At 46.4% G+C, this 26,825-nt stretch overlaps 1 protein-coding gene across 1 annotated transcript in view; it reads left to right on the top strand.

Moving 5' to 3' along the window:
• HPS1 (HPS1 biogenesis of lysosomal organelles complex 3 subunit 1) overlaps positions 1 to 26,825 on the top strand; it is a 591,196-nt gene that overhangs the window by 261,043 nt on the left and 303,328 nt on the right. The gene's annotated exons all lie outside the window — the stretch shown is intronic.

A 26,825-nucleotide genomic window follows, 5' to 3' on the forward strand; every position in this document is an offset into this window, starting at 1 on the left:
TGTTTAACATATGTAATAAACCAGAATACCCACAAAAAAGGAAATGTGCCAAATCCTCCACTTCGGCTTGGCACATAGAGTATCTTGCCTCTATACTCTCTTTGATAACATTTCGCCCAGCAATTAAAACAGGTTCTTGTAATAGTGCACCATTTGGGACTTATTGTTGGTCCAGACCAAATAATCCTTTATGGCTTCAGTGGCTAAAATTATGAAGCGCCTGTTGTCCGGTTTCACAATTTCCAAATTCTCCCTTGCATCCTTTACCCAAAACCTCAATTTTGTGACCACAGCTCATCAAACTATTAAGTAAAGGTGGAGTATTCAAATAGGTAATAGCATTAATGTTTTCTAGCATTTGTTCTATTTGAGAAAACCATTGGATATTTGCTACCCATCTTTTGGATAAACAATTTGACAGGATATGGAGAGTTCATGAAGAATTTGGGTTAGACCATACCCTAAGCCATAATAAAGTGGGTTCCAGAACCAACTCGTCCTGGATAAAGCTTATACTTATGTCCTTGTGAGGGACTTTGATCTGCAAACTGTTAGAAAGTAAGGGAAGTGACTCCCGCATGGTGAAAGTAAAAGGGGAATGAGTCCCATGAACATTGAAAGTGAATGCGAATATGAAATCAGCAAGTGCGAACCAAGAAGAGGGGTGCTAACGAGAAGGGGGCAAAGTCTAAAGTCCTTGGAAACAGTGTGTTGGCAAAGGCAAACCAGTCCACAGAACGTCCACCGGGACTGTTTAACAAGACATTGAAAATTGAGAGGGGTCTGCGCACAGATGAGGGGGACCAAGGGGTGAGCCATTATCAACCTGAGTACGTAAACCCGAGAAAGGGAGGTTCACAGCAAACGGTTGAGAAAACTTTGTATGAGAACGATAGCAGAAGAATTGTTGAAAGCCATAGGAACCCGGCAGAGGGAGGACAACAGTCAAGACGGGTCTGAGCCTGAGCGAGTGAGATTCAGTGGTGAAATTGTTACCTGAAACCCAATAAGAGAAGGAACAATTATTTGGTTTGTGGAACACGAAAGAAAGGGGTCGGCCCCAGAAGAGGGGGACCCAAGGGTGAAACCACAACCCAAAGTGTTCTGAAGGGGTCAGCGCCAGGAAGAGGGGGAGCAAGGGGGCGAAGCCATCACCCGACGTGAACTGCAAAAAATAACCTTTTTGTGTTTGTTTTGTTAGTGAATACCCCAGGCCCTAGAAGGCAGGGGACTTTCAAGAGGAACGAGACTTGGCCATCGATGGTCCTGATTGTTGCCATTCGAACTGTCGACTCGTGTTGAGAAAGCTCAAGTGTGTGCTGTCCTCCAAGCTCCGATCTTACCCGTGCTTCAAACGTGGGGAAGGGAGATCCAAGTTACTGCATCCTGACATATTATTTGTGAACACTGCTTTCTTTTCCTGAAAACTATCCCACACCCTTTTTTGTATTAGCTGTGAGACTTGGCAATAGGTTTCTTAGTATAAGCCCTTATTATTTGACACAACACTACTAGGACTGCCTTATTTTTCATTTGATGGGTCGACGCTTGCTCCCATCTTAGATTTAAGTTTAGATTAGCCGTTTTTCCAACCTGCATAAAGTTTAAATAAACACCCTTGAACTGTGATCACGTGTGTCTGTCTTTAGTGTTGTCACCATGAGTTCCTCACACCTGGCAGCAGAGTACATCAGGAAAAGGGAAAAGACTGAGAAAGTCCAGGGGGGCAATACCCCTCTGTGAAGTTGTGAACACTGTAACAAGAGAGTTGTATGTGCTTCGAGGAAGTTCAAGGGAAAGACCTTCAGACAAATAATTCAAGAGAACTATACGGCCCACTGAACAAGGAACTTAACGTGGTGATAGGTATCATGGGACAATTACCTCCAGAGTATGAAGCCTATCAATCAGGATGTCTTCCAAAAAGACCAAGCCAATACCTTGCCACCCCACAGATCCTATAACTGTCAGATAGACTTGGTCACGGGAGTTCAAGTACCATGCAGCCGCTGTCAAGTGACTCCAATCAAGCAATCCCACTAAGTCAGTGCCTCGTCTGGGACGCCCAAGGGAAGCCCTTATTTATATATTTTTATGACAAGTTATACTCTGGATGATAAACCCTTATATAACGCCCCTCTCTATGAATCCCCCTGATCTCACTGAGCCAAGAAGTAGGTTTGTTTTGCAATTTAAAAGATTTATTGGAAAAATTAAACAATATATATATATTACACTTTTATAATAAATGAATAATTGATAGCACACTTATGAATATAATGTTGATCAACAATAGATAATCAGACACTAGCACACTTCTTTACAATCAATGAGGAGTTAGTATAGGAAGGATAAGGTAGCAGAAAATACTTTTATGGTTTCAAGGAAAAGCAATGAGGGAAAAATGCAGCACAGAAATAAACTTGATATGATTTCAACAAAAGATAATATGATCACTTTTTCTTTGACAATTCCCCCCCCCCCCTATGCAAGATAAGGAGATGGAAGGAGAGCACACAATTCTCAGGAATACAAAATGCAATACAGATTTCCAGTTCCCCCCAGCGAGCTTAGAGGAAAACGGGTATGATTTTAAAGCAGGCAAGATCCTTTTAAATGTGGTGGCAATGAAGTGAAAAATATGCTGAAAATGCTTTTAATTCCCTTTAGAGGTTCAGGGTGAATGAGAGATACTTTAAATCAGTTCAGGTCAGCCCTACTAATGATTCAGGGATGGTTATCAGGTTGAAAACGGGATTCAGTAATGGAAGCAAAAGACAGATATTTTTACACATGGTTGAAATGAAGCAAACTGTCAATTCGCGGCACTTTTTCCCCAGTGCGTCGATCGCGAGTACGGCAGAACTATAAGGAGTAGCAAGTCGGTTTTAGGCTTGTTGGAAAGCTTAGAATCTTAGCTTTAAGATGAAAGTTAAACCACGTTCCTAGCACCTACGATCTCAAAGATACAAACGATTTTATGAAGGTAGTTTTTCAGAAATTAAATAATGATTCAAAATGACAGATGACAGTTTTGCAGAATGGACACACGATTTCTTATGATGCAGTTCTAAATAGGTTAAAATAGTTTGAATTAGATTATTTTAAGCTAAGAGATTGGTTTTGCACAGTTCTGGCTGAGTACTCACACTATGAACTAGAAATAGGCCGTCAGGTTCCGGTCAGCAGGTTTGGACTGGGCTCCGGGCAGTTTCTGGTACTGGTTCTCTGGTTCTGGTTCTGGTCTGTGGCTCTGCTGTCGGCACTTCACAGCGGTCTGGTCTGTGGTTCTGCTGGTCTGGATCAAGTGGATTCTGGATACAGCACTGCTTTATGGGTCTGCTACCGGTTATGGCAAAAGTTCTTGGCAAAGAATCCAACAGCTCGCCCGGCTGTAGAAAAGTTGGTTGGATTGCTGGATTCTGAAGGCCTGCTGAGAAGAGTTCTCAGCTTGTGGGTTAGGCCTTTGCTTTAAGTTCTGTAGTCTATCTGGAGTCTAAGTTCTGGATGTTCCTTCTAGATGTTGTGTGGTCCGGCAAAATGCTCCGCAAGAAAATGGAAAAATGAATGTCTTGCCTGTCCAAGCAGTCTCTTTTTATGTGTTTTGAAAGTGGTTGGGTCGGCTCATTCTGCATGCCCAACCCTCTCATGATTTGATAGGTCAAGGATTCTCTGTGACCTGATTTGAGAAGGGATAGTGTGTCAGAGTGAGTCAGTCTTACAGTCTATTGAAGAAACGCCCCTTTGCTTTTACTTAGAAAATTAATTTTTCATAACTATCAGGTTTCCCAGATACACACGTCATTGAAATTGCATACACATTTCACAGATTAATTTAAGATACACTCTCGCCCAACTCTGATCCCCCTCAGAGCCTGGGTTCAAAAATGGCAACATTTTGTGCTTTTTAGTGACTTTCGCCATATTGGTTTTTCCTCAAAATTTACACAGGCCTGCACCCCTTCCCTGAGCATATTACTCGAAATTACTATGTCTCTATCCTAAACACAGTGTCTGCAATATTAATAAATAGCAGGGTTCGGTCCCAGAACACCGTACAAAGTGGAATTTGGGCTCAAATCGTGAGGGCATTTTTCATTTTCAGGATCCCCAAATTGTACATTTCTGTGAGCTTAATACAAGATTTTAGAAGCATTTAACTTAAACATATGTTTGCTGCAATATGAATCCACAGTCCTGTCTGGCCCGCCCCTAGGAACTGGGGGAGTCAGGGATCGCATGTCTCTACTTCCAGGCAGAGCTCTGTTTACAGTCCACACCCAAAATCAGCATACCCCATTCAATTGCAAGGGTTTATTGTGTTGGGTCCAGCAGGCTGCAGGGAAGTCCCCTCCCTCTCAATCAACGGGGCCATGTGATATCCTGCCTCCTGGTGTGGGTCTCTGGGGTGTTAAGAGTTCAGGAAAGGCCAGTCTTTTGAACTTTTAATTACATAAGACTCCCTTCTGTTCACTGCCCAGTTCTGGAAGACAGCTCTCCTGTCAGGATTTATAGAGCGCCAGCGCCGGTCAGTGTCCAATGCCGGTACTGCACCTATTTTTGACAGCTGTCTTGAATTAATACATTTCAAAAGGAAAGGATTTACTTGATAGTATATGATCCTTGCTTGACATGGCATTGATGTGGATCTGTAGTAGAGTAAAGTAAAACACTCAACCATAGTTGGATTTTTGTTTGATGGTTTCGGGCCCATGATTTTAGCAATTTTTGACATTAATAAAAACGGGTTTTGAACAGAACCATCTTTCTTTGCACTGGTGGGTGTCAGCTCAGGGGACCATTTTGGTGTGCGCAAAACTGCACAGTTCTCCTGGATTCTGGCGCAAATGTGGGCTTTTCCACCATCTTGGACTTCCTAAGCCCAGAGCACCAAATGTTGAAGCATAATAGTCCAAACGTGGGTCAGGACACCCAACACCGCATATATGCTCTTATGGAAATGGAAAATCAACATATGCGCAGGTACTTAGATCAATACTTAGCCAACCACTTTATTCGACCATCTAAGTCGCCCTCCTCCTCGGCTCTTTTTTTTGTCCCCAAGAAGGAATGCGACCTTAGAACTTGTATCGACTAAAGGGGACTCAACAAGATCACTATCAAGAATAGGTACCCGTTGCCGTCGTTCCGGTGTTCCTGGACCAAGTGAAGGGCGCATAATGTACATGAAACTTGACCTTGGAGGAGCCTACCATCTGGTTCACGTGAATGCCGTGGACAAGTGGAAGACTGCCTTCTGCACAAAGTTTGGGTTATTCGAATACACTGTCATTCCCTTCGGGCTGTGCAACATCCCAGCAGCGTTTCAGTTTTTCATGAATGATGTCTTGAGGGGAATTATTGGACTTTTGCGCCTTAGTGTACATATAGACGACATCTTGATTTACTCGGCGACCCTGGAAGAACATGTCCACCATGTGAAGGCAGTCCTGGAAAAGTTATGTCAGTACCATTTGTTTGCAAACCTTGAGAAGTGTGCCTTTCATGTAACCAAAGTAGAGTTTTTAGGATTCATCCTGACTCCGCAAGGAATCCAGATGAATAACCGCAAAGTAGAGGCAATACTCCAATGGCCTTCAGCCACCTCTGTCAATGCAATCCAAAGCTCCCTGGGGTTTGCCAATTTCTATAGGCGATTCATTGCAGACTTTTCATACATGGTACATCCCATTACTTCCCTGCTTTGAAAAAAAAAAGACCTTCAACTGGACCGCCGGTGCCGAACAGGCCTTTGTGCAGCTTAAACACCAGTTTACCACTGCTCCGATACTCAAGCACCCAGTCCTGGAACTCCTATATTTAGTTGAAACTAATGCATTGAGCGTTGCTATGGGGGTGGTTTTGTCTCAACGGGATCCGAAACCCACCAGTTGCACCCAGTAGAATTCTACTCCAAGAAGTTCAACCCAGCAGAGCTAAATTACGCAGTGACCGATAAGGAGTTGCTCGCTATCAAGGCTGCATTCAAAGAGTGGCAACATCACCTCCTGGAAGCACGTCATACTGTCACGGTGCTCACAGATCACCACAACCTGCAATTTCTATGGACAGCCAAAGCACACCCTCCTCGCCGTTTACAGTGGGCTCAGTTCTTCACAGAGTACAATTTCACAGTGATGTATCGCCCTGGTGTGAAGAACGGAAAAGCGGATGCACTCTCTCGAATTGGCTGTGATACCGATGGACAAGACTTTTATGCAAGCCCTGCGCCTGTACGTATCATCCCAGAAAATAAACTGTTGGGAGCCATGACCACCCACTTACCCTCCTTAGTGGAGTTACAGGACGAAGTCAGAAGAACCACGACACCCGATCGCATACAAGCATGGGTTTCTCAGGACACGCAACGGATGATAGGATGGGCTTCCGTATTAGAAGAAACGCCTGTACCTGCCAAACCCTACAATGCACAACCAGATTGTAAGGACTGATCACGATGCACTTGCAGCATGACCCCCAGGCAACGCAAAGACAATGGCAAAGATCTGACAGAGTTTTTGGTGGCCTATGTGGCGGAAGGATGATAAGCAATACATAAAGAACTGTGATATCTGCGCCAGGAACAAGACTCCTAGAAGCAAAACCACAGCAGCGACTCCGTCCGTTGTCCAGTTCCACCGGCTACGTGGCACACAGTCTCTTTGGACTTCATCACTGATTTGCCGCCTTACCACGGTTACAAAACAATACTGGTTGTCTTTGATCTTTTATCCAAAATGGCACATGTCATCACCTTGAAGGGGCTACCAAATGCAGGGGTCCTGGCACAGAAATTCCCAACAAATATAGTCAAGTTACATAGTTTCCCATCTGTGGTTATATCAGACCGTGGAAGCCAATTTTTTTCCAAGTTCTGGAGAAGTTGTTGCGCCAAAGCCAACATAGACGTCAGTCTATCCACCACCCACCACCCACAGACCGACGGGCAAATGGAAAGAACCAACCAAACTCTTGAACAATACCTGTGATGTATGCTTACTCAAATAGACTTGAGTTGGGTAGAACTACTATGGGCTGCAGAATACGCCTATATTAACACCATCCATAGTTCCACAGGTGTTACACCTTTAATTTTCCTAGATGGGAATGATCCACGCACTACAGCCCTTGACCCACAGGCACACTTAGAAATGCCTGCCATTGGGGGGGTGCTGTTATGCACAGGGCTGCCTGAGAGGAGAGCTCCGGCCTGTAAACTATCTGTTTACAAATGAATCCTGTCAGGGGCCACCTAGCCCTCGGAAAACACATACGGACGGCAGTGGAAGATTTGCAGCACCAATCCGTCAAAGTCTGACAAAAAACAGCCCGCACTCCCGAAATACTGCTTTATGAACCTGCGCGGTGGGAGCGGTGAGGACATACCCGTGTTGAAGCTCCACGAGAAAACTACGGCAGTCCGGAAGCGGGGCACCCGCTGTGGGCCGAGTGGGGGGAAGGGACACGCTGTGCTGCCACAACACCAGGGAGCCCAGCGTAACACAGGAGGATTAGTCCAAATAGCACCCCACATTCACTGGAGGCAGCCCTGGGCGTGCACCCCCAGAGCAGACCCGCAGAGAGGGTTGAGGGGGCTGGTGTTCGGTCTCCCTGTCGATTGTGTCCTGCAGCCCTTCTGCGTACCACGCGGCAGACACCGGGGGACTGGTGGAGTCCCAGAGAGGAGCACTACCGAGGCGGAGCGCTGCGAGGTGACCCCCTGAAGCCAAGCGGCCCTCCATTCACAGCACGACAACGATCGCTGGAGGAGAACAGACCCATGGCTTGAGTGGAGCCACATGCTCTAAACGGACGTAGCGGCCCTAAGCGACCAGCGCTATCGTGGCCCCACACTACGCTGATTACTGCTTCACAACGGGGTAGACTTGCATGGGAAAGGCAATCCCTATTACGTGCACGTGAAGTCCTCGGGTGACCTGCGGTGAGCGGCCCCACACGTACCAGCTCGGAGGTAGGGATTTACATTGCACCTGCCCTATGCCGCGAGACGGCCCGGGTGCGTGACCCCTTACAAAACTGATCAATACTAGCCGACCCAGCCGTCGCATCCCGCGTGCTCTACCCACTCAAACTAGACAGGCAGCGGGGGAGCTATTATATCCTGAGTGCGACCTATACTTAACCCTAGCATTGCATCAATCCGCACTGGCCACCCGCACTACAACCCTGGGAAGAAACTGGGCAAAAACAACAGGAATAAGGCAGACACTGGGGCTGCTGGAACGTCTGTGCTTCCCACTGTCTCCGAGTCCCTACCAACCCCTCAGGGGGCCCTCGGCCAATGGACACAGATCAGAGGACCCCTTGCAAACCAGAGATACGAAGGTACGGGGTGCTGGGCCAATACTTGTCTGATTTGGCCCTCTCGGATCAACCACAAAGTTGCACTACACACCACCTAAGGGGGACGCATAAACCCCTTGCTAGAGTGCGGGTGGACCCGGCCCTCCGGCTCCAGATAGGCGTACAGCACTACAAGCATGCTGCAAACACCAGTTGCCATTGCACTGAACGGAAAAGTACCCACCCTCTGCGAACTCTCAGCTGATCACAGGGCCATACCTGAAATCTGAAATTGGAAACAACAGAGTTCAACAACTTGTAGAGTCCGAACAACTACTTCTGCCGGTGGCCTAACTACGCAGTCCAGCCATAACAACTGGCACCCCAGCATAACCCCGATAATACAATACCACTGTGGCTGATCTATACAAGCCTCACACGGGCGGCAGAACGGAGTGCCGCCACCACGTATAAGAACACCACAATTTACCCAAGACCGCCAGACAGTACAGTCCCGCAGAAAAGAGGGACATGGGAGAACACAAACCACTCGACCCACCATATGGGCCGCCACAAAAAGAAAGGGGTGGGTGCCAAGAAAATCGGTCCAATGGACTCCTTTGCCAGCTCCCAGCCTCACGGGTCAGCCACAGCACTACAAATGACAATGGACAGCCAACACAAGTCCTCAGCAGACTAGAGGGAAGACCGACTAATGACAATGGTTCAGAACGGCTTCCTAGCAGTAAATGTTAAATTGGATGACATTGTGGCAACAATCAGCTCCCTGAAAGCGAGGACCTTCAATCAAGGTCCAGAAGGAATAACATCCGCGTAGTTGGGATTGCAGAAACCTTTGGTAAAGGCTCCATGGAACGCCAGGTGGAAACCCTTCTGAAAACACTTCTTGGCGCTGAATCCTTCTCGGACCACTTTCTTGTAGAGAGAGCCCACTGCACCCTGGCACCAATCCCCAGACCCGGAGCACCACCGCGTATGATAATAGCCCGCCTTCTGAACTGCAGAGATAGAAACGCAATCCTGAGAATATCCAGGGAAAAAGGCACTCTACACTACGAGAACAGTAGAATACATATTTATCCGGACTTCTCAACCAATGTGCAAACACTAAGAAAGTCCTACAAACCAGTCAAGAGACAACTGAGACTACGCCAAGTCCCCTATGCACTCAACTTCCCAGCAAAGATGAGAATCCAACACTGGGGCAGAGCACATTTTTTTGAAAATCCCACGGAAGCGATGGTCTATATTGATGCCTCCATCCCTCTGCCCTCCAGAGATCGAGCAATAGACCAGAACATGCGGCCACGGCCTATTGAGGAACCAGACGACCCTGCCGGCTGACCAACAAAACGTTCATACTATATCATTTTATAAAGTTTAAAACCCGAGGGTGGTAGGGTGGCCCTGACCACCAGTTGTTTGAAGCAGGGCCGTGAGCCCCTTCGAACGGCAGCCATGTGAATGCAACTTGCACCCTAGGGAGAATTCCAAAAGTTATGGGTAAAGGGATACATCATCTTGTTGGGGTTGATGGCGCGGGTGGGAGAAGGAGAGGGGATTGGGAAATGGTTATCCCTGGCAGTTGGCCAGGGCTGCTTGGGGACGTTACAACTTTAAAATCAGGGAGCTGTTTTGTGGCGAGAGCCCCGCAATGTGCGTAGATGCGGCAACGCAATGGACAGACAATTCCAAATATGACTACGACAGAGGCTAACAAAGGTCTAAATATTAAACTATTATCCTAGAATATCCAAGGGCTTAACCTGGTCAAAGCCAGGAAGATTGCAGCCTATATAACACGACATAACCCTCATATTCCTCTTATACAAGAAACACGTGCATTAGGTAATGTCAACACAAAATTCCTCCCACGATGGGGACCTCACACATATCACACGGAATACTCGGCCCAATCTAGGGGAGTTCTCACACTCGTACATCCCAAACTGCGTTTCAGACATCACTCTAGTAAGATAGACCCACAGGGCAGATATGCACTGGTTTGGGGGAAATTAGCGGGGCGACAGATAGTAATAATGCTGTTCACATCAGGCGAGGCACAAGTAATTTGGGGAGGAGATTTCAGTACAGTACTTGATCTGTCCCTTGACCGCTCTTCGACTACCCCCAGGGCACCCTCTAAGGCCACACTAGCTCTGAAACAAATAATGGAACGGACAGATAAAATTGACACATGGTGTACACTACACCCACACGAGAGGAAATTCACTTTCTATTCATCCGTGCATGATTCCCATTCACGTATAGATTACTGGCTTATCAGCTCATCCCTCTCTAGAACTGTTTCCGGCTGCGAAATACATCCCTGCACTCTTTCAGACCAATAACGCTCGATATCAATCTACATAACATTCCATCGCCAGCTAGACGATGGAGGATGCCCCTGCAATTCTTAGACTCCCACCTGTGTGAGGCTCTCCATACTGAAATAGAGGATTTCCTTGAATCTAATGAATGGTCGGTGAGCGGCTATGCTACTCTTTGGGAAACATTCAAGGTCTGGATCCGGGGAGCCATCCTAGGCAAGTCCACCGGAATGTTGAGATCCGTGCAAAGGGAATTGGGCAAAAAGCCAAAATAGACACCCTACAAACCGAATATAGTACCACTCTTAACAAAGAAACCCTATCGAATATCCACATCACACTAAAAGAATTTAATGAACTGGCCAACAGGGAGGTCCTATACATGGCTGCCCCGGCCAAGGCCCGCAGATTTGGGAAGAGCAATAAGGCCAGTAAGTTCTTAGCCAACATGCTCAAAGCCGATAGACACAACACTCCTATCCCCAGTTTACAGACAACTCTGGGAACAATGGTCAATAAAGAGCAGGACATCAACGCCACATTCGCAGACTTCTGTTCCTCTCTGTACTCCAACCATGATGTGAAATCTAGGGAAGACACAATTAAGTACTTAGACGATCTAGACCTCCCAACGCTAACACCTGAGACACGGAGCATACTCGACCAGCCCATCACACTTGAACTGCGGCTATCAAAACATTATCCTCTGGTCGGGCTGCCGGTTCAGACGGCCTAGGTGCAGAATTATATAAAGAATTCCAGGATAAATTAGCCCCTCTACTTTTGAAGGTGTGGGAGGAAGCTATGGACCGAGGCACCCTCCCGGAATCAATGCGGGAGGCAATTATCACAGTGCTCCTTAAGCCCTGCAGACCAGCACAAGACATGGCCTCCTATAGACCTCTTTCCCTGATAATAAACACTGATGCGAAGATCTTCACTAAGGTACTAGCCATCAGACTTCTGCCGTATATGCCAACACTGGTACACCCCTACCAGGCCGGCTTTATCCCAACTAGATCCACGGCCCTAAACCTAAGGCGCTTATTTGGCATAATGGCACAGATTGACCTGGAGGCGAGAGCAGCCGTTGTGGCGCTGGACGATGAAAAGGCCTTCGACTCGGTCTCTTGCTCATATCTATTTCTGGTTCTCGAACAGTTCGGACTTGGTCAATATTTTGTCAAGTGTGTCCGGTTACTATATACACAACCATCGGCCAGAGTCCTGACCAACAATACCATGTCACCCACATTCCCTTTACACAGAGGTAAACCGACAGGGCTGCCCCTTCTCTCCCATCCTATTTGCACTTACCATAGAACCAATGGCCGTTTATATCCGGAAGAACCACTCGCAAAGAGGACTCAGGATGACGGGTCCCCCACAGATTATATCACTATACACGGATGACACCCTACTGTACGTCTGAAACCCGCAGGAAAATATACAACCTATCATGACAGATATACACACATTTTCAGACTACTCTGGATATAAAATCAACATCCCAAAATCTGAAATATTCCCACTGACCCCAAGCACTGGAGACCTTTCTGGGATAAGGGGGTTTAAACCCGCTCCTACACAGGTGCGCTATTTGGGAATTATGGTAACTAGGGATAAACAAACACTATATGCACAAAACCACGGGGAGCTCCTACAAAACCTGACAACCAAACTCCAACTGTGGACAAACCTCCCACTATCCTTATACGGTCGAGTGGCACTTCTTAAAATGGTGGTACTCCCCAAACTCCTATACTACTTTAACAATATCCCGATATGGCCTGGAAAGACCTTCTTTACCAAGCTCCAGTCACTCGCCACTTCATTTGTTTGGAGCGGAAAGACAGCTAGGTTAGGGTGGGCTAAAATGGTGGAACCGTTCTTACAGGGAGTTATTTCTGCCCCTGACTTTGAACTATACTATCTAACAGCTCAGGCGCAGTTTGCGAAACACTGGTTCGACCCAGAGGACACAGCTACCCACATACCTTTCTAGAAACATGCTGCCCACCCCAATGATACACGTTCCGTTATTTTCAACTCTAACTACTAAGACACTTGTGCATTTGACCTGGTACGCACTACCATACAGGCCTGGTCCAAGATATATATGGGGATCGGCCTAGAGACCTAATATGACCCAGAGATCCCCCTGTGGAACTTCCCCAATATCGACCCTATCTTTGACAAGTCTCTTCAGGAATCGTGGGATCCAGATAAACTCTTTTAAAGTGCGGGACATGTTCCCTGATGGCACATACTGTGAACTTACAGACTTAATCGACGCGGTGGGTGGGGGTCACTTTAAACACTTTCAATTCCACCGAATGAGCCCTACGCTCGGCGCCCTACGCATCGTTCCCCCTGGAACCATCAACACATGAATGTATTAGAGCCGTGGTGTCCGCGGATGGCCATGGCAAAGGGGTCTCGATGTTCTATTCCTTGGTACAGGCACACTCCACCTCACGCAACACTATTAAAGAGACCTGGGAACGCAACATGGGTAACATGATAGATGACACCAAATGAACCCGCTACTGCCAACTTACCATGAACTCTGGGCTGCGACTGATACAATTTAAAATTTTAAATCAACTGCACTACTCCCCAGCCAGATTAGCCACATTTGTAGAAGACTGTACAGGATCCTGCCCAAAATGTGACACCCCAGACGTAGGGGCTTATCACATGTACTGGGCATGCCCTCTGATTGTGGAATTCTGGCAGGAGGTAGCGGAACTCCTGGAGGAAATCACATCGATCCCAGCGTCCCCATCCCCACTAAAATACTTATTTGCAGATATTGGTAAGGTGAAGGAAACCACAAGGCGATTGTTTAACATCTCGTGTATCATTGCCAAGCCATGTATTCTGAAATGTTGGAAGTCCTCAGCGAGACCTTATCGAGCTGACTTCCTGAAAGACTTATGTATGGTAAACGACAATGAGGAACTCTTTGTACAGTGTCCCTTCTTACTGCCTCCCCAAGGACATATGGACATTGTTGCATCTGTAATTTGCTACCCGAGGCGGATACAACGCCCCCAACCTCTCCATTATTTAATGTATCTATCACTATGTATGTGAATATATGACGTAATTATGCCTGATGCTCAACGTAATGTCTATGTAATGGCTTCGCTATGAAGCAGCTCTCTTTTAATAAATAAGTTAAAAAAAAAAAGAAATGCCCGCCTTTGACACTCTGCACACGAGCATCAAACAAACCCTGAAAAAGGCTACCCAGACCATCCTTAGTTCAAAAACAGCACACAAGCGTTTTTCAGACACAAAGAGAACAGAGGAACCCCAGTACCACGTGGGGGATAAAGTATGGCTTGCCACAAAGCACATCCAATTGAAGGGGCCCAAGAAGCTCCACCCACGGTTCATTGGCCCGTATCCCATAGAGGCCATTATAAACCCTTTGGAAGTACAAATTAAATTACCCTCTACACTCTCATATACATCCAGTCTTCCATGTATCCCTGTTGAAGCCCATGCATCCAGGTACTCTGGATCCCCGCCAGTAGAAATACAGGGAGAAAAAGCAGAAGGTCAAAGAAATTCTAGACTCCAAACTAGTGCGACACAAACTTTATTACCTAGTTGATTGGGAAGGATATAGAATACTGGACAGAACCTGGGAACCAGCAGAAAACATACATGACCCACGCCTACTGGCGCGTTTTCACCGCCGTCATCCAGGGCGGCCAGGTCCGGGAATAGCTCTCCTTGGGGGAGTTTGGGTGGGGAATGCTGTCATGGTCCCTAGCAGAATCCACAGTGTAGGGAAGGCCTGGGCATTCAGAATGGCTGGCTGGCGCAGGTTGCAGCACAATACTGGAAATGCCACCTTCAAAATGGCCCCCAGAGTTTGATGCCCTGTGAGAACTAAGATGGCTCCTGGCAAACCCATTCAAAGGCATCCATGGTGGTCTAGTGGTGCTGGGTGCAGCCCAGGGCTATATAAGCCCCGCCCTGGGCCACACCTAGTGCTTAGCTTTTTCTCTGGCTGTAGAGAACAAGCAGCACAACGCTTGCTCTGCATTTCAAGTTTCCATGTGCCAACTGGCTGCTCTTCTGTTTACCTGACCGACATCCGACTCTGCAAATACTTACCACGTGTCTTTTTGGAAGCTCTGCTGAAGGTTCTGTATCTCCACTGCTGAAGACATCATCGTACTGTCGCTCAACGCGGCACCTAAGAGGCAAGAAACAACACGGTTACAGTGAGTTAAGATCTCCCTGTGCTCCTCCTCATCCCTCATTTCACCTGCTTACCTCTGGCATAATCTGACCTCATTCTCCAGTCCCCCCCCCCTTCGGAGGTCGCACCAGTAGTCAGCTGGAGCATTACACGGCAGGAACCCTGTACAGAAGAAGCAAACGGACATATTAACAGGCTTGGCAAAGGAACAGACATCTCAAGCTACTAAATGACTTCTAAGGAACACGTTAACAATGCGCACTACAGTGCTGTAGTGCAATAATAGTGCAACAGAACAAACAAACATTGCATCACTTACCTGTCAGCATCACGTGTACCGCAGCAGGACTGGGACACCACTTTCAGTGAAATAACTGTAGAACAGATACCATTCCAGTGAATCCTGCTTTCAAGATTGTGTACAAGGTGAGCATATTCCCGGTTTGCCAGCCAGCCAGTAGACCTAGGGGAAGTGGGGTTGTTGGGAGGAAGGCACAAGGAGACACAAGGCACCTCATCTCACCCCTTTCTTGTTTATTCACCTACAGATGCACCCCGAAAGTCCTGCACCAGAGTCATTACACTAATGGCCTCCAAATCACTCCCTCCTTACCGTCCTCTGGGCAGTTAGCCTTTAAGCAGGACAGTGGGAAGGCAGTGGCTTTGGGATTATCAGTTATCACCAAGGACCACACATCTGGCGATGTGCAATCCAGGCACTCCTGCAGGGCACCAGAGGTAAGCGTTACAGTAATCCACATTTCAAAATCCAGTGTGTCCAAGTCTTACTCTTGATCCCTTGGCACTACACTCGCCGAAGTGCTGCCCACCGGCAATGCAATGCATGCGAATCTGAAACTGCGCTGGTCTCAAGGGTCATGGATTCCAGGATCGCCAGGCCTCTGGACACAGGCCTGCAACATCTCCATCTCTGGTGTGCTATCTCTAGGGAGGAAAGGACCTACAGACATCCGAGGAGCGCCAGGCTGCACTGCACTACCAGCAGTCGCTTCCGACACTTGCAAGCTCACTGGAAGGGGCTCATGCTTGATTGTTACCACCAGGGCATTGAATTAAAGAAACCGCATACTTGTTTGCTGCCGCAGTACATTGGAACATTTCTTTTCAAGATTTGTATAAATGTGTCTCTTATTGTGGCCAATATTTTTAAACAATAACATTTTTGCGAAAATGGCACCTTTTCAACGTTGCCCAACGAATTGGCGGTGGTCAAGTGTGCAGCCCATCAAGTCCCCAAAGACCATGTTGGACTCGGGAATACCCTAGCTGATAAAGCCAGTGATAACATGTCAAAAGGAATCTGCCCTTCTGTTTCCTTGGCTGTGAAACTATTTCTCCACACACAGGTGCAGCAGTTTAAACCTCTTTACGTTTCCATTAACAAACTTTCTGAAATGCAACAAAAAATGCTTTAGATGTTGAAAATAATAATTGGAGCTGGGCAGGGTGTGCCGATCTTTCTTACACATGTGGAACATGCTGACTGCACGTAAGCAAAATAGGGATAGTGGCTACAGTATGGAGAGAATGATGGTATGCGCCAGGTTTATCTATGTTGGAGGAACAATTATGTAAGACATGCCCAGCCTGCATCAGAATGGGGTAAGAGAGAGGGCTCCATGCACCAACATTGAGAAAGCTTCCACAAAGTCAATGCTCTACCTATTACGCAAATTGGGTGGTAGGGAGTGTTTCAGAAAGCTTATTTGTCTTCTTGTTGCTCAAACCGCCTTTATTTCCCAGTGTAGGGAAAGTGTCATAGGAGAGCAATCCAGTGGATTACTGATGGCACTGTGAAGGTTGAAATGGAAAAGAGTGAAGCTTTCTTCCAGGGAGAAAATGACCAGACAGATTGTAAAAGCCTCATAGATTTGTGTAGCAGATAACAGATTGAACAGAATGAAAAATGCTATATGGTCATCCACTTGGTGCACAATTACAGTGAGGAGATTGTATATCCTATTGGAAAATTGCCTACCTAAACTACCTGTGCCATGTGTATTATTCACCTTGACCCAACATGCCGTATTTGAGATAGCCTATTGTTTTAAATAACCATAAACCATGGTACAAGTTGATGGTGAATGGACGGTGATTATGCAGCTTTAGACTTGATGCAGTTCTTTGTGCTAATATTCAACTTTCTAGTGACCTCTCATTTGAAAAATGTCTCTAAAGGAGCCGTGATACGTTTGCCGCTGTAGAAGGCCATACTAAAGGTTAAAAACTGGAAACAGAGAAATTTTAAGGGGCTTATCTGGGATGGGGTTAATAAAGTACCATCCAGATTGCATGAAAAATTTGAGAAATTTGATAAGTTCACAGGACTAATAACTAGGGCACAACTCTTGAATATAGTTGCAAGCATGAGAGAGCACCACATAATTCAAGATTTAAGTAGCTTCACGCAAAATACACAAACAGTCCTCTTATTTAACGTCACTTATGCTAGTCGGAAGATCGACTGGGATGTTGCATGTGGGTAGTGTGAGAAACCTGAAGGTGTCTCACCCGCTGGTCCCCGGAGATCTGTTGTCCTGGTCTCCAGGACATGGCCATCACTATTGGATCCAGTTCCTGAGAGTGGACCAGTGGGGGAGGATCACCTCGCTGACGGGTCTTCAGGGAGTGGAAGTGGGACACAGAGCGTTCATACGCGGTATCCCCTTCCCTGTAACACCTTTTCCCCATCCTGCCCTGTAGGATATTTAGAAGTTCTGCCCCCACCCCCTTTTCCTACACAAACACTTTTTTACACAGTAACTGACTAACACCAGAGCCGTTTACCTGACATATCCCAACACTCGGGTCAGGCAGAGTCAGGCAATTGACAATAACCACGCACACCTGATGACCCTTTGCCTTCCCCACAGGGATAAAAGGCAGAGTACGAACGCACACTTAGAGCAAGACCGAACGCATGAGGAGACAGCTACACCAAACTGGCATTACAAAGGGAGGAGAAAAGCGGTGAGACCTGGAAGGACGAATAAGGGGGAATTGCCCTTGCTCTTTTCAACTGAGACTCACTTAAGTTGGGGGGCCCAGAAAAGGAAAAAAGACATTTGTTTTATTTTTTTCTCGTTATTTTTCTTTCATTATATTTTCATTTGTTATTCATTAATTTGCTAATAAGACACGTAACCTTAAATTTAACTGGCTAAATGTGTCTTACAGTCATAGGTATACAACCCTATAAGAACCCAGAGAAAGCTGTGTTCGGGGGGCCACATTTTCGAGATGGGGATACTTTACCAGCTTCTTTGCCCATTTCTCTACAGTTGTACAGAAAAGATAAACCTAATTGTGTTGCTGCTGCTGTGGTAATCCTATAGAATTGATTGGGTGCATATCCACACTTGCCAGACATACTAGCAAACTTCAGTGTTTACCGGGCATTTATCAATCAGGATTTACGAATCATCAGATCCACAAATCCAAACATAGAATGGAAACTCTATGGTGAGTTCACATGCTCTTTCTGGTACAGTTGAGAGATAATGCATTATCAGCAAAAGGAGCAAGACTTGCATAGTAAAACATTGGCGCTAGGTTATGACTTGCTTTGTAGGTCAGCATAAATTGGATGTGGGGTAGCCAGTTAAGATTGTGGCGCCCATCAATACCCTGGTTTGTTAATATAGGTAATTGTCTAACATAATACTCTCGTGTCCTGTCCAATTTTCTTCTTACTCCTGGAAATCCCACAGAATGAGGGACAGGACTGAAGCGTGTTGCAATGCAGCCTAAAATTCGACCTTTCTAGCAAGCACCATCACTTCTGTGCCGTGGACACTACATGTGTGGCTCCTCCTGTGTGCCTTGTCCAGCCGTCGGTTCATTTTCTGCATTGGAAGGGACATAGCATCTCTTCTTTTTGTCACATACCTTATTGGTTCACATGCTGTGCTGGGTGCATTAGAACCTCCTCCGTGAACCTGCATAGCCTTTACTTGACCTGTTTCATTCCATAACATGCTTGCTACACTTTCCGCGAGTGTGGCTACCTTTTGGTTCGGTCCATTTTCAGCATGCAAGCGTGCTGGCATGAGCTCTTCGGTGAGCCTCGCTCACAACACATCAAGGAATTTTTTGTGCAGAGAGTGAAAAAGCAGAGCAGCCCCAACTGCCTTCTATTGGGCCCTACCATACTTGGGTTCACAGTCCTCCAAGGGACTAGCGATACACCTTGCTGTGTTGCGACCACAGACCGGGAGGGAAGAAACTCCATTCAGTGCATCCACTTGACCTGCACACCACACATGTGCCAAAGAGCACAGCATGAAAGGTAGTCCCCTCCTGTCCATGAAGGCTAGCCAACTTTACCCCACACCTGCACAAATAGATGGATGGGAGCTAGAAATGTCATCATCTGGGTTAACGACAAAATGAAATCACAATGAAAGTCACCACCACGTGGGTCATACGAACATTAGGTTGTTGCCGTTTTACGGCGTTCTCCAACCATTCGCGTCGGAGCCTTGCATGGAGCCCAAGGCACCCTTCCAATTGTCAAGCATGGGTGTGCACAAGCAAATTGCTAGAATGGGTAAACAATGCAAAAGTCATGTTCCAACCTCCTTGGGGAAAGCCCCAGATATGGAGGAACCCCTGTCACAAAAACCAAGACAATCATCTGAGCAAGTCAGTTATACACCACGATGACGGCTTGATGTGGGCTTGCCATCTCCATGTCTTTGAGGCCTGTGCACCGTGGACGACCCCAATGAAGCAACCTTTCATGAGTGCACTCTTCTGGCCCCCCCCAGTCAGACATACATACCATAATGGCGGTGCTAGCACACGGGCCACAGCAGCCAATCAGCGTTGGAGGGGCAGCTCAGAGAACTCTCATAAAGATTTAAACATTTCCTCAGTGGGCCAGGTACGAGAAGCTTTTTCAAGGACGACATGCTTGAGATGCGATCCTTGCTGCTCGTAACAACAAATTTGCCACGCGATGGAAGACTGCAAATAACCTAGCAGGAGACAGAAAAAAACAGTTTCTAGCGGGACTGCGGGAGATGACCATAGTGGTGCAAAGCATACTGGAAGTGGCTACAGGTCGTATGGACCCAGCCGCAAGGAGCATTTGCTTAGAATTAAACCATAGAAGGGGCATGTGGCTCAAAACCTCAAAATGTTTACCTGACATACAGGAAAATGTCAGGGCTTTGTCTTTTGACAGCCTCACCGTTTGACCTGACCAACTGACCAAATAAAACATGCACTCAATTACCACAGAGAGCTTCTGTGCAATTTCCATGCCCGGACCTAAATCTTATTTTTCTTCTTTTCTTTCCAACTAAGCACACAGCATACAACTTGAGAATTCCAGGCATGCACCCAAAATGACGGCAGAGGGCAGAGTGCAAGTACTTGGGCAGAAAAGAAACCAATGACTGTAAAGGGAGTCTTGAGTTCAGCGGCATCTCAGGTAATAAGCAGAGGTTTGTTTCTTCGATGGCCCAGCTGCATTCACACCAGTAAGTGGACAAGTGGCCCTCCCTACAACGTTCATTTTGGAGAGAAATAACATCGGACCCCTGTACTCTGTAGGTAGTAACATGCGGGTCCCTACACGCTTCCTCTGCTTCCCCAACAATGTTGATTGAATAGCATGGAACACCTGCAAAAACTGCTGAAACTGGACATGATAGAACAGATCCAGTTGGAAAGTCCGGTGTAGGGTTATTTCACACACTTGTTTGCCCTTCCAAAGCAGGACAATAGGGGTTGGAGAACCATGGTCAATCTGCCCAGCTTCAACAAATTCCTCCAGAGGGAAAAGTTCAAGATGATCATGCAGGGACACATCTTCTTGGCTCTGATAGATGGGTTTTGGTTGTGTGTCCTCGATCTACAAGATCCCTATGTGCACTTACCAATATGTAAACCGCTACTCTGATTCTCTTTTCAAGGTTCACACTACTAGCCCAAAGCACTTCCCTTTGGAATAAATCTGGCACTGAGGGTGTTCACCAGAGGATCTACACCTACCCATATTCAGGCAACTGGATGATTGCAGAGCTACAGGTGATAGTCTGTCATCCTCGTCCAACGGGCTTATGGGCTGGGCCTCATGATAAACTGTGACAATCAATATTTACACCAACTCAGAAATTACAGTAAATCAGAATAGCCTGGAGCTGAATGCAGGGGAGGGTTTTTCCACCTGCCAGGAGTTTCTGAAAAGCTCATGCCTACTGGGACTTATGGCCCCATGGGGTTTAGTGGTTCTGCTTGCCGGGTTGATCCTGAGGATGACTTCTCTTCACCAGACATCCCGGTGGTTCCAGGTGGCCTAATCGCAAACACAACTGATTTCAATTTACTTATTCCTACATCTGGATCTTCATTGGTAGATAGAGAAGAACCTTGATAATGGAATGTCTTTCTCTCCCCCCAACCCCTCCTTCCTCCCAGGACACTGTCCACTGATGCATCCCTTGCATGTTAGTGAGCTGTTTTAGACCACTGGGAGCTACACAACCTATGGACTCCAGAAGAGCAAATTCAGCACGAAAACAACTTGGAGCTGAAAGCAATTTTCATGGCTTTGAAAGCCTTCCAGCTGAGTCCCCATCAAGCGGTGATCTACATGGACAACACCACTATGATGTTTTACCTGAACAAACAAGGCAATACAAAGTTCCCACTCCTGTGCCTTCTGACCATGGAAATTTGGACCTGGTTCCTAGAATATACATTTTCCCCAATAGACATCCAATTATATTGGGAGGGCCACATCAGGGCGGATGCCCTGAGTCAGAGGTCACACACAGCACACGACTGGGAACTCAAGGCTTGGGGTACCCCAATTCTAGATTATTCAATTGCACACATTTCTAAAATAATGCACAAATTGAACAAACATACATTTGCCACATGATCCTGGTAGCACCAAACTGACTGAAAAGATTCTTGTTTTCACACCTCCAGAATCGCAAATGCAGATCCCTCTAGCCACTGGTGAGTTGGCTGGACCTTCTTTAACTGCAAGAGGGAAGGGGTCTATACCCCAACCCGCAATCATTCCTTGGCAACCCAATCCCGAGAACCTTTTCTATGGCCGCACATGGTTGTCTAAACGAAGCTAGGAAATTGTTTTTCAAACCTTACCTTCTCTGTCCTGAAACTCCCAGCACTACTGCTGGACACATTGGGATTTTTAAATTGACTTTCAAGGCGAGACAAGGGCTTTTAAGGTTTCAAATTGGTGAGACCTCTCCCCTTAGTTTTGCCTTCTGTGGTGAGCTGCCAGGGACCCCTAGGGCCCACCAGTATAGGAGTGGCCATTACCCTTTTTATGACGTTTGTATTTTACAGTTTGCAGCACAAGCCACATTCCATGGAGTGCTGTGGGAACACTGTGTCCCCCTCTTTGTTCCAAATAGTCTTTTTTGCTACTTTCCAGGCATCCGCTGAACAGGCTGGTGGCAGATATTACATTATCTATTTTCTGGATGTATGTTCAAAGGCTGCCTTTTTAGCTGTGATAATGCACTGTATTGTAATAAGATTGTTGTTTTTATAACCTACCTGTGTGGGTCTTTTTCTTATCAAGTCTAAGGGCCTCATTACGACCCAGGCGGTAAGTTACCGCCTGGGCCGTGACTTTACCACCATGGCGTAAACTACGTTTACGCCATGGTGGTAGGCGGATTTACCGCCCCATTCCAACCTTGGCGGGGCGGTAAATCCCCATTTTCCCATTTTCCCTTCCCCATTCCCATTTTGCCCCATAGGGCATAATGGGAGTGGGGAAGGCGTTAATTACGCCACCGTAAATTACAGTGGCGTAATTAACTCCATGGTCCCTTAGCGCCATGGATTTTAACACCTGCTAAAAGCAGGTGTTAAGTCCGCCATGGCGCTAAGGGACCTCGTACTCAGGCAGTAAGGGTCGGCGCTGTTTACGCCGCCGTAAAACCCTTACCGCCTGAGTTGTAATGAGGTCCTAAGTGTTAATCGCACTGTACACCAGTGCTCCTTCCACCTTAGTTGCTGCTTTGTCTACACTATTTAAGAGAAATCATAAGGGCAGCCTGGAGAGGGTCCACCAGATCGCAATACACAAGCAAATGGACACTGTTCAGCTACTGGTGCCTAGGGAAAGATCAGAACTCCATACAAGAAGGTGTGAACAATGTGTATTCCTTTGTTACAGATTTGGTAGCAACAGATGTCTCTCTAGAGCCCTGCGTAATTTACTTTGCAGCAGTGGGTGCCTACCTAAATACAAGGAATAAAGTAATGCCTTAGGAAACCAACAGTGAAAAGACATTTAACTGGTCTGCTAAGGCTTTAGCCACAGAGGAGGAGGCCCCAAAGTGTCTGGGGCCTCACTGTAATCTAATCGGCGCTTTTGCACAAACCCTTCGAGCCTGTAACCTTGAAAGGACTGCAGTGGGTGACTATGAAAATGGTTTTCTTGGTGGCTTTGGTGGCTATTAACTCTGTGCATAGAATCTCATAACTGCAGGACTGATGAGGTTGAGGAACATTATATATTTTCTTACCAAGAAAAATGCTGCCTTTGGACTTGCTGTTTTTAGGAATCTTTTTTCTAAAATGTTTCAGGCACCCTTATCTACTTATGGGATAATTAAGAAGCCCCCAAGAGCATGGCAGATCAGGGACAAGAGGTAAGAGTAGGAAATGTACTAACTGTAGTGACAACGGTACTCTTAATCCATAGCCTTCTTTGTATTGAAGTCTGACATGAAAAAGGCACTGATGTTGGAGTGCGGGACTTGGAGGAGGCGCCACGTGCAAACTTGTCCAGGCACAGCAACACTGGTGCTTGCTAGAAAGTTCTTATTCTATGCTGCTTTGCAGCAAGCTCCAGTCCCATGCACCATTCAATGGAACGTCCTATGAGTATGGGGGAAAAGGTGCTAGACGAAGTGTCCCGTTATCACTTCAGTGAGTAACATTTTTCTTTCTTTTGACAATGCACTAGTGGGTTTCCCTGAGAATGTGAACACTATCGGAACAATATTGCAATCCCTGGTGGGCACATTCTGCCTGATAATTTGATACCACAACCATGCATTTCATCCTAAAGTTACGGCTTATATGTACCACAGGTGTATGCAGAGATAATGGGCAATCTTTAATTCCAGTCTGGAAACCTTTGGTGCTTTTAACCTTAGACACAGAGTAATACAATATATATTTTTTATTTTTGACAGGCGCTGGTAGAGAGTAAAATGCACCACAAATAATGTGTGCCCACATGGCCCATTCTGTTTGGGAGATGCTGGTCTAGTCCTTATTTATTTCCTCTGCATTCTTGTAGTCCTTGATTAAGTCCCAGATTTATAAAATGGGACTACGTTCCAGAATGCAAAGAAAAACAGGACTGGACTAGCATCTCCCAAATTAAATCCAGTATGCCAATATGGTTTCTGGTGCGAGCAATCCAACGGGGACCATAAAGCAGGGACGAGTTTAACTGAGTGAAAAGCCAAGTCTGCTGATAAAGGTTTGGGACTGCAAATGACCCTTCGCCCATCTCTATGCTTTAAAAGGATCATGGGATTTGAAGCCCAAAACATGTGTAGGGTCACTGTTAAGGAGATGTATCATTGTTATGCTTCATCCCCTCTCCTAGTGAGACCCCCTGCACTTTCTGCTGGACTTCTGGACCTTTTTGTTCAATCCTGAAGGAGTGGAGCTTTTTTCTACTCATTCGATCTTGTGGGCTCTGCCTTTTGGACCTCTATTCTTAGTATTCTACCTGTACTATGGAGTCCCTCTGCTCCATAGCTCTTAAAGGCATCTGTATTTCACTACTGCAGCACACAGCTCCTTATGGGCAGTGTTGCTGGGGACCCGTAGGGTCCTCCTTAAGATTCCCTTTTCTGCATCCTCAAGTATCTCTCCCAAAACTCAATAGTCTGAAAGATTGGCACACACCACTTTCAGTGGAGTTCCAAAGGGATACCTAGTATCCCCCTTCTGTCTGCTCCTGTGACTTTTTAGTCACATAGACAATCTCCGTTATGGTTCGTGGCAGTGGACATGTTCTACCAACAATTGTGTAGTTTTTATATCACAGGCTGTGTCCATAGCCTCGGTAGTTCACAATAGGGGCACCCAAGTACTTCTTTTTTCACCATTACTAGCGTGGTTGTTCTTTGTTTGCCCTTCATCTACCGTTCTGGGAGGGGGGAGATCAGTGTGTGTGTGTGTGTGTTTTGGGAAACCTTAGGTGTCCCCACCTAGGCTCCAGGGTGTCTGGCCAGGCAGGAAGTGGAGGCGGAGTCTTCCACCCCCCCTGTCCGTTGTCTACCAGAGTGCCCGAATAGAACCAGCTCCCACAGGGGGTCAGGCTGTCCTGATTGGACAGCCAAACGCCCTTTTCTGTAAAATGCTGAGAGATTGCCGACGAGTGTGTGCTGGAACTGTGTAAAAGACGAGGCTTCTGGAATGAAAAGCAAGTCGACCACTGGAAGCTGAAGTAACCAAAGAAGATGGCCAGAGATGCCTGCAGACCCTTTGCAACACTGTCAAGTGACTGCTGCTGTCCTCACCCCGTTTTCTGTGCAACAGAGGAGCTCTGAAGAGGACTCCTCTTTCCCTTTGGCTGGTGGGAACAACCAGTCCCAAAAAGCACTCTGAATTGAACCAAGGTCCTAGGAGTTTCCAGAGCTGCAGAACCCCAATACCAGGAGACCTGCTGCCCATTTCTAGTGCATCGTCGTGGAAAGGCCAAAACCGTCCACATCTTTGCAGTGCCCATAAGGACACTCCAGAGATCCAATCCAATTCGCCCAGACCCTCTTATCAGAGCGTGGGACTTCAGGAAGTGAAGAAGATTGACCCAGCAATCCGTGTCCTTTGTTGGTGCAGCAGAAAAGGGACCAAAACCTCAGAGTGAACCAAGAAGTTGCTAAAAGTCATGCCCTAGGTTCTCCCTCGAGACTGCTGCTGAGAGATTCCGTCCATTGTCCTGTCTTCGGTCATCAAACCAAGGAATCCAGAGGTCTGGCCCAGAGCTGCAACATCGCGGAGCATCCACAAACATTTTCTTCTAACCTAAAGTACTGTGGGGAAAAACGTATTGCTTGCCTGATTCCGAGAAGTTGCTCCATAGCGTTGGAGTGCATATAGAGGTGTCCAGGGTCACCCCCTCTTACCTCCGACTCAAGTTGCTGCTTTTGTCCCTTCATCGAGCCCTTTAAAAGGTCTCCCTTGTTAGTTGTTAACTTGCTGCATCTATAACATTAGAAACTGGAAGAAATCCACAGGAACTCTTCGTACTCTGCTGTTTGTCAAGACTTTGAGCCCTCTCCGAACTGCCTTTAGCTAGGGTTGCATTTTGGGACTTAAAAGATTTACTGGGAGAAGAAACCCTCTCTAGAACCTTGAACCAGGCTAATGTTACACTAACTAACCATTTTCCTTCCTTTAAGGGACTTTACTATATGTGTTTGCAGGGTAAATGCATTACTGTATGAACTGTTAAAATGTGCAGGTGTGCGTAATAACTGATAATACAAACAGACACAAAAGTGAAAGTGCCATTTGAAGTGTATGCTCAAGTATTCCGAAGTGTTCTATTATAAACGTCTAAAGTATTTAAAGTGATTCTGGTGTGTATATATAATAAATATGTCATTTAATATAAATTATAAGTGTAAGAGTTTCTCTGGTGTGCATGTCTAACTAGGTTCATTGCACTTACCTACAGCTCACATCTTCCTCTTAAGATAAGCCTGACTGCTCTGCCACTCTACCAAGGTCCTGAGTTAGTACAGACCGATGCTAAGAGTTGGAGATCTACAAACCACTTGGATAGCTTACTTCAGTCTTATTACTAGTAGGACTTTAGGAAAACTCCCCTAACAGTCACATAATGAGTAACACTAGAGGAGAAGGTGTGATGTAAACAAATGTGTGTATTAGATTAAGAATAT

This window comes from Ambystoma mexicanum, chromosome 8, assembly GCF_040938575.1.
Source record: "Ambystoma mexicanum isolate Mex_15411 chromosome 8, UKY_AmexF1_1, whole genome shotgun sequence".
Lineage (NCBI taxonomy): Eukaryota > Metazoa > Chordata > Amphibia > Caudata > Ambystomatidae > Ambystoma > Ambystoma mexicanum.